Below are 16,805 nucleotides of genomic sequence, written 5' to 3'. Positions count from 1 at the left end.
TAGAGAAATTTGGGAAGTAGAAGAGTAATCACCAAGATCTCACTGCTTCCAGCATCATGTACCAATGAAATCCAACATCAGTGCCTCTGTGAATGGCATCACTTGACATTAGGTCAAACTATGAAAAGTTCAGTCGCAATGGGTATCTATCGACCCTCAATCTCAAGAACAGTGTTTCTTCCATGCAGATGCATCCCCATATCCTGAACAGCTATACAGCCCTGCGGGGTCAATTCCTGTGATGCATCTGGGCTAGACTTTGTAGAAACAGAACACAGTAAATGATGACAGATAAAGACCCAAATGGTCCATCCAGTCTGCTCAACCGTACACTCATTATAAATTAATGATTTAATTTAAATTGTCCTTTTTCTTAGATATTTCTGGGTCAAAAACCCAGAGCTCAGCCGGTACTGTGCTTAGGTTCCATCTACTGGAGTTTCTGTCTAGCCCATCCTCAACTGAATGGCCATATATAGGACACATAACATGCAAGTGTGCCCATTTTTCTTCTCTTTATGACTGCAAAGATGTATCCCTTTTTGCTATTTTTTCCTGCTTTTATTTTTAGGATTTTTCTTTGGGGTTCTTTGATATTGAAGTTTTCCCTTCTGTTGTGACTTTTACACACCTAAAGTATCAACTTTATTGTATTATCTTTTTCCTCTTATTTCTCTTTATATAGAGATAAATTTAAGTAATTATTTCTTTCATCTATAATAATAAAACATTACGTGCGCATGCGCACTCTCGCCGCGTGTTCCCTGATCCCTGATCTGTCGGGATGTGCCGGCAAGAGTGCGCATGCGCGGTTATTACGTCACAACAGCCTCCCTGCTCTCCACCTCGCGCTGCTGCGTGTAGCTGCTTTCAAAACTCCCTGCTGGGAGGGCAGGGATGTGGGAGTGCGAGCTACTGGAGGGCCCGGTAAAGGTCGGAGTAGCTGCTTCCAACTGGCTGCGCCCACAGATGACGGAAAAGGTACAGCACAGATCGGGAGGGATGCTGCAGCGGCCTTCATTTCAGTGGCCGCATGTGGCGTACGCCATTACCCGGCCACCCTGGATCGCCATCTCGGAGGAGGCGGCACGGATGGAGGAGCGAGCGAGGCTGGGGAGGGAGGGGGAGCAGCGAACGGAAGGTTCAAATCCGCCCCTTCGCCTCTGAAGTTGATTTCCATCTGTTCCCTTCAGATGTTACTGCATGCATTTGTACGTTCCCATATTGATTATTGCAATAACATTCACTCAGGCCTTACTCAATGTGAATTATGATGTCTCCAAAGTCCACAAAACCATACGACTATTGTACCCCTCTTCCGCTGTCCTTACATTGGTTACCTCTCCCTCACCAGTTCCAATTTAAGATTTTATGTCCCCTCTCTAACTTGATTCTTCCTTATGCTCTTTAGATGCCAATTGAGTATTCCTCCCCCCCACTCCACCCTTCCTTTTTCACCATGCCTAAGAAAGAAAGGAAGAAAGAAAGAAATGCCTTAGTCTACACATCTATTCTAACACCCGTTAATGTAACGGGCTAAAAAACTAGTAGATACTATAGATTGTGAACCCATTGGGACAGAGAAGGAAATTCAAAGTACCTAGATTTTTGGCCATTACTTATTACTTTAATGCAACTTTAGAACAATTTTAGGAACTAGAATTCAATTTATCACATGGTGAATTAGACTGGTCCCTGTTCTGGAAATCCTCTGCTTGCCCTTCTATGTCAGCCGCCATATCACAATCTATTTATTTATTTTCCTGTACCATTCTCCCAGGAGAGCTCAGAACGGTTTACATGAATTTATTCAGGTACTCAAGCATTACTTTATCATGCATAACGCCTACATGACACCCAAAACACTATCCAGAATCCTGGATTCAGACAAAATCATTCTACAGAGCACTCCTTGATCAGTATGACTATAACCATACTTTACCATTTAGATCACCACTCTTCGGTCATATTGATTTCTCTTGATCTTTCGTCTGCCTTTGACACCATCGACCATACTCTTTTAAAAAATAGGCTTCAGTCTGTTGGTGTGACTGATCAAGTTCTGCGCTGGTTTAAATTTTACTTTGAAAACCGTTCCTCCAATGTCTTCTTTAATAATATGACCTCAAACAGTTTCTCATTACCCTATGGTATCCCTCAAGGATCAATACTTTCTCCTATTTTATTTAACATCTTCCTCGCTCCTTTTATGACTATGTCAATCCATTGGATTTTCGGTATTCGCCTACGCAGACGATATACAATTATTACATCCAATTGATCCCAATAATACACAGGAAATAGTAGCAATAAATGACAAACTGGATCAAATTCATCATTGGCTAGATGCTAATAAACTAGCCTTAAATATTCATAAAACCAACGTAATGCTCTTTCCATAGAAGGACTGTAGCACACCGCTTATTCCAATTTCTATTAAAGGCATTTTATTGCAGATAACCCAAAACATTAGGATCTTAGGAATAATATTTGACAATAAATTATCATACCACGATCATATAAGCCAAGTGGTTAAATCTACTTTTTACAGACTGCGCCAAATTCGTTCAGTCGACAAATTTTTATGTGCAAAATCCCTGAATATTCTAATACATTCTATAGTCATCTCCAAAATTGATTATTGTAACGCCTTATTTAAAGGCTTGCCGCAAAAAGAAATTAGACGTCTTCAAATTATTCAGAACGCCTCTATTAAAATAATTCACAAAGCTAAAAAATTTGATCATGTCTCACCCTTACTCAAGGAGGCACACTGGCTCTCTATTGCACATCGCATTTTATTTAAAATATGTTTACTTACTTTTAAATCATTAATATTTCAAACCCCCGCCTTTATTTTTAGAGTTTTCAAGTTTCAAGTTTAATTTGCATTTGATGAATCGCTTATAACAACATCTAAGCGATGTACAATTTAAAAACCATCAGAATGTGGCAATACATATAATTTGAACAAATTAGACAACTGACAAACAAATTGGACAAACAAGAGTAAAATGGAAAGGCAGGGAAAAGTTACAATTTCGTTGTTTGTTAAAATTTTTACATAAAAAGGAAAACACATTGGGTAATAATGGGGTGAGGTAAAATAAAATATTTTAAATGTACAAAGATATTAAATGTAAAAGAAGAGAGAAAATGAAAGAACCTTAAAATATTGCATTTCATGAATCAAATGCATCTTGAAATAAATATGTTTTTAAAATTTTTTTAAAAGAAACAAGGTCTTTTTCACTTTTAATAAAATTTGGAAGAGAGTTCCACAGTGTAGGGGCCATCACAGAGGACATATCATTACGTCTTGTGCCTATAATTCTCAACGAGGGGACTGATAACAATTGTGATGAGGATGATCTTAGAGAGCGGGAAGAATTATACGGGACAATCATTTTTGATATAAATTGGGGTTCATTAAAGATCAATGTCTTATGTACCAGAAATATAATTTTGAAGGTGATTCGATGAGATATGGGGAGCCAATGTGATTTAATAAGTAAGGGGGTAACATGGTCGAACTTTCTTGCTTTGTGTATTAGTTTAACTGATGTGTTTTGGATAATTTGGAGTCGTCTCTTTTCTTTCTGAGTTATATTGATAAACAGAGAATTGCAATAATCTAATTTTGAGATAATTAGAGAATGAACTAAAATGTTGATTGATTTGGAATCTAGAAAGGTCGAAATTGAATGAAGGAGCCGTAATCTGTAAAAACATGATTTAACTATTTCGCTAATGTGGCTGTGAAATGAAAGATCTGCATCAATTATTACACCAAGGATTTTAAGTTGAGAAACTGATTCTATAGGAGTATTATCAAGTGTGAATGGTATTTTTAAAGTTATATCTCCTTTCCAAGTGAAAAGCATTGTTTTTGTTTTTTGAGTATTTAGAGCTAGTTTATTATTGTTTAGCCAGTTTTTTATTAGTTCTAATAGAGTCAGTGGAAGTCACAATCTGCCCAGATGCTGTTTGGATGGAAGAAATATGTATTTTTTTTTATTTTTCGATTTGAGATATCTAGCCAGAGGTCTATCCATAATGTTGTCACCAATGCAATGTCCAGAAGCTAGCATAAATAAGTCCTGTCTGGCTTTATAAGAGGTAAGAGAATTATATTCATATTTGAGTTTCAGCAGTTTGTGATAAAGCGTTGAGTCATGTGTGAGATTAGATATATGCTGGGACTCGAGCATCCCAATGGTCCGTTCAAGGTCGAATTCTCTTAGAGTCAGAAGTTTTCTCTTCATGGCAGAGAGTTTGATTAATTCACCCCTGAGAGTAGCCTTATACGCTTCCCAAATTACAGAGGGACAGATATCGGGATCTTTAGAGTTAAGTTCAAAAAATTTGATAGTGAATAATTTAAGTTTCTCTACTATGTCGCCATCCAGGAAGGAGAGTGAGAAACTGGGGGAGAAATATTGAGATGAAATGAAATTGTCGCGTGGTCTGTGAGAGTGATCGGATGTATAACAGCATTGGATAGATTGTGGGTAAGGCAGGACGATATTAAAAATAATCCAGTCTGGTGTATGAAGAATGTGGTAGGGAGTAGTGGGAATATTCCTTTCCTTTAGGATTTAAGAGCCTCCAGGGATCAATCAGGGAGAAGTTGGATTTGAGATTAAGTAATTCTTGGTGAGATTTTGATTTGAGTGATTTGCATGAGGAGAGTCTGTCAAGACAGTAGTCCTGTACTTGATTGAAATCACCTCCAATAATAATTGGTTGTGAATTAAACTCTAGGAGAGCAGTCTGCAATTCTCTGAAAAAGTTAGGATGGTCTAGTACAGGAGCATAAATATTAAGGAGTACATATTCCACAGAATGCAACACAACCTGGGCTAGACACCACCTTCCCTCTGAATCAGTTTTATGAGCCAAAATGGTGATAGGTAAATCTTTATGAAACAAGATAGAAACACCATTTTTCCTTTTGGGCGTAGCAGGAGATGACAGATGGGACAAATATCCCTTGATGGATAGTTTAAGTGAAGAGGGAGAGGGAAGATAGGTCTCCTGGAGAAAGATTATTATCAGGATGTTTAGCAGTAAGATAATGTGCAATTTTAGTCTTCTTAATCGGGTGATTGAGCCCATTAACATTATATGATAATATGTGTAGGTCAGCCATGGTCACAGGAAAAAGACAAAGAGCATATACAATCACATGTGAATTCACAGCATAAATAACAAGTATAATGACCACTCCATATGTTAATCATCATAAGAAAAGAGAAGAAAGGAAGAGAGAAAGCATGAGTGTGGAAAGGTACCCACGCTAGTGTGTATTACCAAACAGTTCAAGGGTGTTCCTGCAGAGAACAGTGAGAAAAACACCAGGAGCATTCAGCAGCTCCACACCAAAAACTAGATTAGAAGCAAAGCTATTCCATATTGGAAATATATCTGATGGTAAATCAATACTTAGTCAGGTCATGGCATTTTTGATTGAATCCAAGAAATCCTTGAGGTCAGCTGGATCAAGATAGGAAGTTGTACGATTATTGTATGTGACCTTCATCCGCGCAGGGTACATGAGCCCATATTTGGCTCCAATATCTTTCAGCTCCTGCCGATAAGAAAGGAACGCTTTCCGTTTATTAGCAGTGGATTTCTCAAGATCAGGTACAATGAAGAATTTTTTCCCTTGGTGAAGCAGCTATGGGTGCGATTTTGCTGCGGCCATGATTTGGAGCACATGTTGGAAGCGTAGGAGTTTTGCAATGATAGGCCTCGCAGTTGAAAGCTGTGCAGAGGGGTGGGAAGGAATGCAATGCGCGCACTCAATTTCCAACGGAGTCTCAAAAGTTAGGCCGAGGATTTTAGGCAGGAAAGAGGTGAGAAAAGAAGTCATATTCGATCACTCAGACAATTCTGGTATCCCAATGATTCTATTATTCTTCCGCCGACTGTGGTTAGCGATATCTTCCAGATCGCGTTGTAGTGTAGAAATCATCTTTTCATGTTTGTCGATAAGGAGGACCTTGTTTTGAAGCGTAGCGGTCTGCTCCTCTAAAGCATCGAGCCAATGTCTGGCATCCACAAACTGGTTGTTCAAAGATTCTATTTCCGCTCGCACCAGTTTTGTTTCCTCCACTTGCGCCTGCATAATAGTTTGAAAGGATCTCATTTCTTTAATGAGAATATCCAACTGACTCCTCGTGCTTGACACCATTTTATCTGGGGCGTCAGTCTTCTTGCCGCTTTCCGCTCGGTAGCGTAGTCATGGTCAAGTCACCTTTAGGATTTTTCGGCAACGACATGTAACTGAGTAAGCAAGGAGAAAAGTAAAGTAAAATCGTATGAACGAACTTGAAATAGCCACGATATTCAAGCAAAATTGTTGGTGGTGCGGAGGAGCTACTACTCCATGCGTCTACTCTCTTTCCCCATCAGGCTCCGCCCCCCTAAAACACTGTTTTGTATTAAACCCCAAAAGAGATTCTAAAGGCTACACTATTGCCTGATTTTGCTGAGCTAAAAAAAGAGAGAACTACAATGATATAACCTACTGAAACCCAGTTTACCTTTCCCAGACAGTAGTTCACAGGTTGCTTTGAAAATCTATCTTTAATGCTGAGCCTCTATAGCCTCTCTCTTAGTACCAGGCTTACTGATTGTTAGGCACTAGACCAGCATTCCTCCCCTTAAGGGTCACATGTGGTGTCTGATCTCTTAAGAAAGTCCTCAGAGTTCAGGGAATCAGCATGAAATGGTGGACAGAGACAGACAAAAAAAGTCTATGGATGGTGGGGTTCTCAAATAAGCCGGGTCTGAAAACCAAGCTCTCCATAAAAGCCAAATGAAATCTGGGTAAAATGCACCCCCCCCCCTCCCGCAATCGCTGCTGAATCCAGCTAAGGCATCCACGCAGCACTAAAAGAATCCCCAGACTCAGAACACAGATGTTTGGCGCCAGTGTCCAGAATGGCCAATGGGCAAGCCTTTTATCTCAAAACATGGACACAGGCCAGCTCCTCAGCCCTGGAGGAACCAGAGGAGGTGAATCCTGAAGCTCCCGCCCCTCCCTACCACGTGCTGCGGCATGCAGTACACAAATGCTATTCCAGCAACAATTTAGTACAATCCATACATGCGGTCGACAGATTAGGGGCTGAGGAGTCCATTCCAATCAATTTTGTAATAAAATCATGGGGTTTTGAGGCAGAAATCAAGCTGGGGGGGGGAGAAGATCAATTAAAATCCAAGATGGCCGCTACCAGTGAATTTGCGCTAGACGGCAAAAATAAAGAAAATCCGAAAATAGTAATTTGGGGTTTGGGGGAAGTGGGAGACCAGAGACCTACCCTAAGAAAAATGAACAATAAGTTTTACAAAGTTCCACAGACCACCCCTGAAGTTCCCATATGAAATAATGGAGGTGTGTACTTCCAGTCTGAAGTGCCTGCCTGCCAGCTCTGTTATACTGCAGATGAATGGAAGAAAGGGATTTTCTGCCTCAAAAACTGCTCCAAATGACCAAACTTGAAGATCTTTGGACTGCCAGTTAGACAGACACAAACTGTAACCTTTGCCCCAACAGAAACTCTCAACGTGACTGGGGCAGGAAATACGGCCAGTGCCCTGAAACTCGAAGGGATATTTTACTCAGGATGCATACAGCCTGCTTAAACCCCTGTCAGGGTCAGAGGGCAAGTAAACTTCCACGAGAATGGACCTCCCCTCCGAGTCCGCAAAGGGTGGCACAAACAGGCTGGCTCCACAGATCCACCGAAGTTTCTCTATGAAGCAGCAGTCCAACTCCGCAGGACTGCATCCTTCCCTCCAGCAGAGGACACTGCATGGGGTCTCACAGCACTGAAACTACTGGAAAAAAAACTTAAGTGAAAAAAAAAGAAAAAGATGCAGAGCACAACAAGACTTCTGCATGGATTGCTTACAAAAATCGAAGACTTTGAGGGGTTCTAACTCACTTTCAAAGGTAAGAGAAGCACATGTGCTCAAACAAGTGTTTGGATTTCTGCAACTCCCAGATTGCGGAAAGGGATTGAACACTTATAGTATGGAATCTGGAAGAGGCGTAATAGAAAATTGTCTTAGTGAAATGTTTTTACATTTTTAATAAACATTTATTACAAGGTGACCGGCAGGATGAGCTGGTTCAAGAGCCTCCCACTAGAAGGTACTGATTTTAACTTCCTGGAAAACTCTACAGATAACATTCCAACTAGGGCCAACCTGCTGGTAACCTTCATGAATGAAATGGACAAAACTATAGTATTAAGAGCAAACTTTAGGAAGAAAATAATTTTTTTGTGGAAAGAAAATTCAAGTCTTCCCAGATGTATGTTTATTTACACAGCTACAGAGGAAGGCTCATCTTACTTTGAAGAGCCGAGTATTGGTGAAGGGGGGGCATTTTTTTCTCCACTCCCCTTATAAGTGTCTCGTTACATTTCAAGGCAAGCAATATATATCTTTTTGATTCTCTGCAAAAGGAAAATTTTGTTTCGGGAATATATTGAAGTTTAAAAGTAATTTAAAGCCTTTTTCAGTTTTGAGTTCTCTTTTGAAATCTTGATTACGATTTTTCTTGATTGATAACCGTAACGCCAAGATATGAGCATATAACCCCATATCTCCGACAACTGTAATTATGCTATGTCATCAATTTTTATATGGTACGATTTCTGAATTTTTCAAGAGTTTGGTATCTGGTTACCAACCATCAAGATCATTGCATTCTGAAAATTTAGCAATGTTGAAAACAAAAGACCAGTTCCAAGTATGTGGAAACGAATGCCATGACCTTTTCATTTGCAGGAGTAAAAATGTGAAATGGCCTTGTTGGTCAAATTCAGAAATGTGGGGATAGGAGTTCATTCAGGAAATTGCTGAAAACGCATTTCTTTGACCATTTGACCTATTGCAAGGATTGAATCTTTCTGCTTTTGCTTTTATCTATTCTGACCTGTTTCAATATTTTATGTATGTAACTATTGTAAACTGTTTTGGAATAAAATGGTATAAAAAATTTTTAAATAAATTTCTTATTCAATTTTTTTTTTCTTCTCCCTAGAGGAGGGCTAAAATTGAGATTTGTTTGTGATGTACAGTAAAACGCGAATACAGTTTTTAGCAGGGGAGGCAGGAGAGGGCAGCTGGAGCGCCAGCAAGTGAAGGAAATCACTCACGGTATACTCCAACCGCCTCTTTCTGTACTAAAGTCGGGCCTCACCAATCAGGAGCTGTTTTGGTACACAGATCCTGATTGGTGAGGCCCGACTTTAGTATAGGAAGAGGCAGTCTGAGCATACCGTGAATGATTTCCTTCACTCGTCGGCGCTCAAGTGCCCTCTCCTGCCTCTCCATCTGCCCTCTCCTGCCCGGTCATTCGCAGTCAGAAAATACCGCGAATGACTGGGACTGCGAATCGCAGACTGCAAATTCACGGGGGAGCACTGTATTTAAATTGTAGTGTAAGTTTGTTTGCTTTTTTTCTTGTAATAATTAAGGGAAATGTATATTTCAGAAAAGTAAAATAAGAACACAGAACTAACTCGTATAGAGGGGCTGAAGAAAATAATAATAATAATAACTTTATTTTTGTATACCGCCATACCCAGGGAGTTCTAGGCGGTTCACATCAATTAAACAAAACTTAATAAGAAATTACAATAAACTATCTTTACAAGTAAAGAAGGTATTGGAACAAAATTAACAAGAAATTACAATTGATCATGGTTACAGTTGATCATAATTACAGGCAATGAGGTGATAAAGATGGGCATGAGAGGGGGGGGAATGAGTAGGTTATTGGAGTTAGTGAGATGGGGGAGATCTAAAAGAGGGGGGAGGGGACCGGGCGAGTTGGGTCGTTTGAGGGAGGGGAGAGAGAAATGGAAGAGATGGGATTAGGGATATTGAGCGTGGAATAAATGCGTTTTGAGTGTTTTTCGGAAATCAAGGTAGGAGTGGGCCTTGAGCAGAATTTGGGCTAGCCAAGTGTTCTGTTTGGCTGCCTGGAAGGCGAAGGTTTTGTCGAAGAACCTTTTGAAGTGACAAAGTTTTAGGGAGGGGAAGGCGAAAAGATTGATTCTGCGGGAGTTCTTTTTGTTGCAGTTCAGGATGAAATGAGGGGTGAGGTAGCTCGGAGATAGCCCAAAGACAGTTTTGTAACAGAAGCACGCGAACTTGAATAGGATTCTAGATTCAAGGGGTAGCCAATGTAGTTTGTGGTAAAAAGGGGTGATGTGGTCCCATTTGTTTAAGCCAAATATAAGGCAAACGGCGGTGTTCTGGATAAGTTTCAGTCTCCTAATGGTTTTCTTCGTAGAGGCCAGATAAATGATGTTGCAGTAGTCTAGGATGCTGAGAATGGAGGATTGAGTCAACAGGCGGAATGAGGTGTCGTCGAAGTATTTTTTTATGGTGCGTAGTTTCCAAAGAACTGAAATGCATTTCCTGACCGTAATATCAGTATGTTTTTCCAGGGATAGATGTTTGTCTAGGGTGACTCCCAATACTTTTAAGGTTTGTTCGATGGGGAAGGCCATACCTTTCACTTGGATTGTGGTGTCTTTGATTTTGTCGTTGGGGGTAGCTAGGAAGAATTTGGTTTTGTCAGGATTTAATTTTAGTCTGTGGGATAGCATCCAGAGTTCTATCTGAGTAAGTGAGCTTGAAAGAGAGGTGAGCAACTCTGGAGTGAAGCTGATTAGTGGGATGACTATTGTAATGTCATCTGCGTAGATGAAGAATTTGAGCTTGAGGTTTTGCAGGAGGTTTCCCAGGGAGGCGAGGTAGATGTTAAACAGGGTGGGGGAGAGGGGGGAGCCCTGTGGGACCCCACAGGCATTATCCCAGCTGTATGAGAGGGAGTCATTCTTGAATACCCTGTATGATCTATTTTTTAGAAATCCGCGGAACCAATTGAGGACTTGGCCAGAGATGCCGATGTAGGCAAGGCAGTCTAGGAGGATGGAGTGGTCTACGAGGTCGAATGCACTGCTAAGATCAAGTTGTACTATCAAGGCGCTTGTGCCCTGGCTGAAAAGTGAATGAAGGTGGTCGAGTAGAGCGGCAATGATGGTCTCGGTGCTGTGGTCCTGGCGGAAGCCTGATTGGTTGTCGTTTAAGATATTGAATTTTTCTAGGTATGTGGTGATTTCGGCATTAACTAGCCCTTCAGCTATTTTGGTGAACAGCGGGATGCTTGCGATCAGTCTGTAGTTAGACGGGGTGTTGAGTGGCTCTTTTGTGTTTTTTATAATAGGGGTTATTATTATATGGCCTTGTTCTGCCGGGAAATTTCCTGTGGATAGTGAACTGTTTATCCATGCCAACATACCTATCATCTAGTCCACAGTTCTTCAACCGCCGGTCCATGGACCGGTGCCAGTCTGCAGAAAATTTCTGCCGGTCCGCGCAGGGCCGGTGAGATCTACGAATTAAATTTCCTGTTGAGCGTCTCTTCCCCTTTCCCTTCCAGGGCCGGCGTTAAGATCAGCTACGGTACTGCTACAAGCGGCCAGCAAAATGAAAGACAGAAGCCGCGGGACTTTTGCTCTTGCCTGCATCGCTATAGGCTCTGCCGATCTTGATCCTGCCCCTTCTGAAGTGACTTCCTGTTTTTGAGGGGCAGGATTGAGACCGGCAGAGCTTGTAGCGAATAGCAATTCAGGCAAGAGGAAAGGTCCCGCGGCTTCTGTCTTCACTCTTCATTCTAGCCATCTGATTTAGCAGGACCATAATTGAAGGTAGGGTAGGTTTTGCTTTGTTATTGCTGCCAAGTTTAGCGGGATCGGGGTCGAAGGCAGGGCTAATAGAAATCGAGTGTTGGAAGAGTGGATCGGGGCCAGCAGCCAAGGAAGGAAATAAGAGATGCTGGATTATGAGGAGAGGGAAAAATGTGATATAGGTGTTGTTGGAAGGGGATGGTAGACTCAGGAGGGGGGGATTGGTGTGACAGAAGGAAGATGGTGGATCCCCATGGGGGAGGATAGTTATTGGAACTAGGTGGGAATTGGAAGAATAGGGACACAAAGATAGATGCTGGACCTTGCAGGGGGCAGAGAGACATGGAAAATGCTGAACAGGAGGGTGGAGTATGAAGACAGAAGTAAGATGTTGGACATGGGTAGAGGGAGTAGGGAGACAGAGGGGATATGCTGGACATGGTGAAGGGGGAATAGAGAGACAAGGAGAAGATGCTGAATAAGGAATGGAGGGAGTAGGGTGATGGAAGGTATCTGCTGGATTAAGATGGGGAAAGAGGGGAGGCACTGGGATGGGGAAAGATGGTGGGTTGGCTGGATGGCTCAGCAACGGGAAGAAAAAAAAGAACACAGGAAGATGCTGGACATGGAGGTTGTAGGGTGAAGGAAAAAAGCAGATTTGACTGAGTAGGACTTGACGGAGTAGGTGGGAGATGCTGGACACAGGGTGGATGCAGTAAGAAGAAAAAGGAGGTTCTGGATATTGGAATAATAGGTAGAAGACAGGAAGGGACAGAAAGCAATGTTACTTACCGTAACAGTTGTTATCCAGGGACAGCAGGCAGCTATTTTCACTAGTGGGTGATGTCATCCGACAGAGCCCCGATACGGACGTCTCACAAGCATTCTTGCTTGCAGAAACTTCAGAAGTTTTGAGATGCCCGCACCGCGCATGTGCCAGTGCCTTCCTGCCCGATGGTCCGGGCGTGTCTCCTCAGTTCAGGTAGCTAGCAGAGAAGCCAACCCAGGGGAGGTGGGTGGGACGTGAGAATAGCTGCCTGCTGTCCCTGGATAACAACTGTTACGGTAAGTAACACTGCTTTATCCCAGGACAAGCAGGCAGGTATTCTCACTAGTGGGTGACCTCCAAGCTAAACTCAATGGGATGGAGGGAGAGTTGGCAACTTAGGAGAATAAATTTTGTAACACTGTTTGGCCAAACTGTCCATCCATTCTGGAGAAAGTATCCAGACAATAATGAGAGGTGAATGTTTGAACCGAGGACCAAGTGGCAGCCTTACAAATCTCCTCAATCGGTGTCGATCTGAGGAAGGCCACAGAGGCCGCCATTGCTCTGACCTTGTGGGCTGTGACTTTACAGGGAAGGGATAATCCAGCCTGGGCAAAGCAGGAAGAGATGCAAGCCGCCATCCAGTTGGAGATGGTACGCTTCGAGACAGGGCGTCCCAACTTGTTCGGATCAAAGGAGACGAAAAGTTGAGGAGCAGTTCTGTGTGGCTTGGTCCAGGTAGAAAGCCAAAGCACGTTTACAGTCCAGAGTGTGAAGAGCTGATTCTCCAGGATGAAAATGAGGCTTTGGAAAAAACACAGGAAGAACTATGGATTGGTTGAGATGAAATTCAGTGACCACTTTAGGTAGGAATTTTGGATGAGTGCGAAAGACCACCTTGTCATGATGAAATACTGTGAAAGGTGGATCCGCCACTAGGGCCTGAAGCTCACTGACCCTGCGAGCAGAAGTGAGGGCAACCAGAAAAACCACTTTCCAAGTGAAAAACTTCAGCGGAGCCTTTTTGAGAGGCTCAAAAGGAGGTTTCATAAGTTGAGAAAGGACAACGTTGAGATCCCAAACCACTGGAGGAGGTTTGAGAGGAGGATTGACATGGAAAAGTCCTTTCATAAATCTGGAAACCACAGGATGAGCAGAGAGAGGTTTCCCTTGTAGAGGCTGATAGAAAGCCGCAATAGCACTCAGGTGGACTCGTATGGATGTAGACTTGAGGCCAGACTGAGACAGGTGCAGAAGATAGTCAAATACAGAAGACAGGGAGGCTCGCTGAGGCTCCTTACGATTAGAAACACACCAGGAAGAGAATCTAGTCCACTTTTTGGAGTAGTATTGTCGAGTAGCAAGCTTCCTGGAAGCCTCCAATACCTCCCTCACCGCCTGGGAAAACTGGTGAGGAGTTACGTTGAGAGGAACCAAGCTGTCAGGTGTAGAGACTGCAGGTTGGGATGGAGCAGAGATCCCTGATGCTGAGTAAGCAGCGAAGGAAACACTGGAAGAAGGAATGGCTCCCTGTTGCTGAGTTGAAGTAGAAGGGAGTACCAAGGCTGTCTGGGCCACCGAGGAGCTATCAGAATCATGGTGGCATGGTCGGATTTCAATTTGACTAGAGTCTTTTGAATGAGTGGAAATGGAGGAAATGCATACAGAAAGCGATTCCCCCAATCCAGCAGAAAGGCATCTGCCTTGAGACGATGAGGAGTGTAAACTTTCCTGGAGCAAAATTGAGGCAGCTTGAAGTTGTGGGGAGCCACAAAGAGGTCTATCTGAGGCGTCCCCCAGTGAGAAAAGATCTGATGAAGTGGCCTGGAATGGAGGGTCCATTCGTGAGGCTGGAAGAGACGACTTAAGTTGTCCGCCAAGACATTGTCCTTCCCCTGAATGTAGACAGCCTTGAGGAAGGCGTTGTGGCGAATCGCCCAATCCCAGACTCTGAGAGCTTCCTGGCAGAGGGAGGCCGAGCCCGTGCCCCCCTGCTTGTTGACATAATACATGGCGACCTGATTGTCTGTGCGAATGAGGACCACCATGGCGTGAAGCAGATGTTGAAAGGCTTGAACAGCATTGAAGATGGCTTTGAGCGCCAGAAGATTGATTTGATGGAGTCGGTCCGCACTGGTCCAGAATCCCTGAGTGCGAAGCCCATCCAGATGAGCTCCCCATGCATAGGTCGAGGAATCGGTTGTGAGAACCTTCTGGTGGGAAGGAGTGTGTAACAGCAAACCTCTGGAGAGATTCAAAGAGGTCATCCACCAAAGTAGAGACTGCTGAAGAGCAGGAGTGACAATGATGTGACGAGTCAAAGGATCTGACACCTGTGTCCATTGAGAAGCCAGGGTCCACTGAGGAATCCTGAGGTGAAGTCTGGCAAAGGGGGTCACATGAACTGTAGAGGCCATGTGATCCAGGAGAACCATCATGTGTCTCGCTGAGATGGGCGGGCGAGAAGACACCGACTGGCAGAGACGAAGAAGAGTCTCCAGGCGCTGAGGCGGAAGGAAGGCTCTGAGCTGGATGGTATCCAGAACCGCCCCGATGAAGGGAAGAGACTGGGTAGGCTGTAGATGAGATTTGGGGAAGTTGATCTCGAAGCCCAAACTCTGCAGGAACCAAATCGTGGTTAGGGTCGCCGAGATGACCGCCGGAGCCGAGGTGGCCTTGATGAGCCAGTCGTCGAGGTAGGGAAATACCTGAAGCCCCTGGTTCCGGAGTGCAGCGGCCACTACCACCAGACATTTCGTGAAGACTCTGGGGGACGAGGAGAGGCCGAATGGAAGCACTCGATACTGCAGATACAGATGTCCCACCCGAAATCTGAGGAACTTGCAGGAGGCCGGATGAATGGGAATGTGAGTGTAGGCCTCCTTGAGATCCAGAGAGCATAACCAGTCGTTCTGATCGAGGAGGGGGTAGAGAGAAGCAAGGGTCAACATGCGAAATCTCTCTTTGACCAGGAACTTGTTGAGGATCCTGAGGTCCAGAATAGGCCGCAGGTCACCCGTCTTCTTCGGAACAAGGAAGTACCGGGAGTAAAACCCCCGGTTGTGTTGGTCCACAGGGACTGGCTCGAAGGCCCGGAGCCGGAGCAAAGCCTGAGCTTCCTGAAGAAGAAGGGCGGTCTGTGTCAAGTTGGAAGGATACTCTTTTGGAGGGTGGTCCGGGGGGACCCGATGGAACTGAAGAGAGTACCCTTCCTTGATGATGGAAAGAACCCAGAGGTCGGTGGTGATAGCCGCCCATCGATGATAAAAATGATGGAGGCGACCCCCAATGGGAAAAACAGGGGAAGGCAGAACGAGATTGGTTATGCTCCCTAAGAGAGAGTCAAAAAGGCTGAGGAGCCTTGGGGACAGCAGAAGGCTGAGGTTTTTGCTGAGCCTTCTGTGGAGGTTGTCTCTTCGCTGGTTGTCTCGCAGCCGGGGCCTGCCTAGGTGCATAGCGCCGCTGATAGATCAAAGGTGGTCTAGAAGGTCTAGACTGCGTCGGCTTAGGCTTGGGACGAAGAATGGACTGAAAAGATTTCTCATGGTCCGACAGCTTCTTCGTCACGGTCTCGATGGACTCGTCAAACAAATCTGCTCCCGCACAAGTAACATTGGCAAGCCTGTCCTGGAGGTTCGGGTCCATGTCAATGGTCCGCAGCCACGCCAAGCGACGCATAGCCACAGAACAGGCGGCAGCCCGTGCCGAGAGCTCGAAGGCATCGTAGGAGGATTGCAAAGAATTGAAGACACAGCTGGGACAGCGAAGCGACCACCTCCTCGAATTCGAAGCGAGCCTGAGACTCGATGTAAGGCGTAAACTTCCGAAGCATAGGCAGGAAGAACTCCAAATAAGTTGCAAAATAAAAAGTATAATTGAGAACTCGGGAGCCATCATCGAGTTCTGGTTTACGCGCCTCCCGAACTTATCCATGGTCCGGCCCTCTCTGCCCGGAGGGACCGAGTCATACACCAGGGACGGATGAGACCTCTTAAGGGAGGATTCGACCAACAGGGATTGATGAGAGAGTTGAGAGCCCTCGAATCCCTTGTGATGCACAGTTCGGTACCTGGCATCTAACTTGCCAGGAACGGCCGGGATAGAGTACGGCGTTTCAAAACACCTCATGAAAGTTTGATCGAGGAGTTTATGGAGAGGAAGACGAAGAGACTCAGCAGGAGGATGAGGCAAATGCATGGTATCCAGGTATTCCTTGGAGTATCGGGAACCAGAGTCCAAGGTGATGTCCAGGTCATCCGCCATCTGCCGGAGGAAAGATGAGAAGGATAATTGGTCCGCTAGCACAGGCCGGCGGG

The 16,805-nt window shown here is 44.2% G+C and overlaps 1 protein-coding gene across 3 annotated transcripts in view; it reads right to left on the bottom strand.

The window, feature by feature from the left end:
- RAD23B (RAD23 homolog B, nucleotide excision repair protein) overlaps positions 1–16,805 on the bottom strand; it is a 245,740-nt gene that overhangs the window by 127,743 nt on the left and 101,192 nt on the right. The gene's annotated exons all lie outside the window — the stretch shown is intronic.

This window comes from Geotrypetes seraphini, chromosome 1 (assembly GCF_902459505.1).
Source record: "Geotrypetes seraphini chromosome 1, aGeoSer1.1, whole genome shotgun sequence".
Taxonomy (NCBI): domain Eukaryota; kingdom Metazoa; phylum Chordata; class Amphibia; order Gymnophiona; family Dermophiidae; genus Geotrypetes; species Geotrypetes seraphini.
The sequence above is the reverse complement of the archived record's forward strand: the minus strand, read 5'-3'. Positions and strand labels throughout refer to the sequence as shown.